A 2,075-nucleotide genomic window follows, 5' to 3' on the forward strand; every position below is an offset into this window, starting at 1 on the left:
TAGACTGTGTCATTTAATCAAGACAAGATTAAACTGGAGCTTTGTGTTGTAGTGTTTTGAGGATTTAAAGGTAAAACACACAGATTGAGGTCAGCCTGCAGGAAAGAAATGACTTGACCTCCCTTATAAAGACATGGATCTTGCAGAAAAATGACATATTGCATTGTTGACTTCACTGCAGCTTTTTCCAGGTCACATCCCACACACACAATGTATGTATTGTGTTGCTCTGGATGTGAACAAATCCAAAGCTGAAATTGCTGCCCCATGGCTTTGCTGTGCCTGAAAGCACCAGCAAATCACATGACAGCGCTAAAGCTTAGCTAACGCAGGATGGAATGGAGGGCGACCTTTGAATTCCTGTTCAGCTGTGGCCTGACTGTGTGGAGTTTCTGTGAGTTTTGTGTGGGTATTCTCCCACAGTCCAACATCTGTTTACATATCTAGCCCTGTGATTAACTGGTGATCTTTTCTGAGTTTACACAGCCTTTTGCCCAATATCATCCGGAATTAGTTCAACTCAGCTATGACCTTCAAAGGATATAAGTGAGTTGAGATAATGTGTGTTATGATCTCGCACTGTACAAATAATATTGATATAGATCAAGCGTGCATCATTAGCTCCAATTCATGACTTGAAAATGGTCAACTTTGCCGCAGAATTCACATTGAGGCAAAGACCAATCAGTGCCAAGATTCTCCAGATGACGTCACATACTTGGCGGCCAGACCCTGCTAAAACTGGAGGAGAAAGCGATACCCTGAACTGCCCAAGCCTTCGTCATGGGCTTCAGATGCCGGTAGCTGTTTAAGCCAATGAGCCCGGTGATTCCAGAAAACACCGCATCGCATCATCTGCGTTTGGTGTGAATGCAGCCTAAAATCACCTCTGCCATCATTCTGGATCTGTGGGAATCCAGTTAAATGTTCTCCCAGTTCCAACTGTTTTGACATCTTGGGGGAAACAACAGCGATCCACCATCTTCACTTTTAAGACGAAAACAGCGGGCGAAGAGACACATTATCTGACATATTGATTTACGTGTTGTCTAGTATATACCGCTGTAGATACATACTGTATTGTAGCCCTTCATCCAATGTCCTGTTGCTACACAAACAGTGACAATAAAGCTGAATAAATAAATACAATATATACTTTTTATATCCATTTCTAAGAAGCTGACATTTGGGAAGAATGGTGGATTTAAGAAATTCAAACACATTTATCTACATCTGGGGAGCAAAGGGTAAAGTTTCATCCAAATGAAGATACGCTTTAGCTATGAGAGTTTCTTTGATTTCCTCTGTCTGGTGTGTTCAACCCAATCACACATTCAGACTGAAGACCATCAATTATTGATTTAACCACTTGATCTTGAGCCATTGGGTTTAAAAATGAACTTGACTCAAAGGAGCTTTTTTTTAACCATTTACTGTGTATTTTACTGTGACTAATTCATCAGAGTGGTTGTAATCCTTGGTTCACTCATTCTACTTTTGTAGAATAAAGGTTAATGTCTGACCACTCTCATATTCTCTTATGTTACACTCAACCATGAATTACTCACAACAGCCCCAACCTTAAGTACTATCAGTGTGACTCACTCGGATCAAACCAGTGTGTGTGTGTGTGTGTGTGTGGGTGGGTGGGTGCATGTAACAGACAGGAGAACATAACTTTTTCATCTTTATTATAGCATCAAGGAGGCATTATCATGTATAAAGCACACACAGCAACATGGATAATTCAAGGTGTGGGAAGGGATATGAGGGTGAGTCAAGACGAGAGAGAGAGAGAGAGAGAGAGAGAGAGAGAGAGAGAAAGGAAGTAAGATAAACGTAACTATCCGTGCAAACATGGGCCCAAAAAAATGCTCTTGGCTGCCAAAAATCAAAGCACTTAATGGACGTCTAGACAAAGTCTCAATGCCACGTGGCTAAGAGCTAAGATCAAATCAATTCCACTGGATCTGACAGATTTTAAATAATTGTTTGTTTGATGGATTGATTGTACTTGAAAGCACTACATAGCCATTTTAAAAGGTCAATCTCAGACATAAAATTCACCCAAGAAG

The 2,075-nt window shown here is 40.7% G+C and overlaps 1 long non-coding RNA gene across 1 annotated transcript; it reads left to right on the forward strand.

The window, feature by feature from the left end:
- Positions 1 to 327: 327 nt before the first annotated feature.
- Positions 328 to 1,149, forward strand: LOC122777865. Its single transcript, XR_006361371.1, has 3 exons — positions 328 to 394; positions 487 to 546; positions 661 to 1,149. It is a non-coding gene; the product is annotated as an uncharacterized LOC122777865 (long non-coding RNA).
- The last annotated feature ends 926 nt before the right edge of the window (positions 1,150 to 2,075 follow it).

The sequence above is a fragment of the Solea senegalensis genome, linkage group LG11, assembly GCF_019176455.1.
Source record: "Solea senegalensis isolate Sse05_10M linkage group LG11, IFAPA_SoseM_1, whole genome shotgun sequence".
NCBI classification, from domain to species: domain Eukaryota; kingdom Metazoa; phylum Chordata; class Actinopteri; order Pleuronectiformes; family Soleidae; genus Solea; species Solea senegalensis.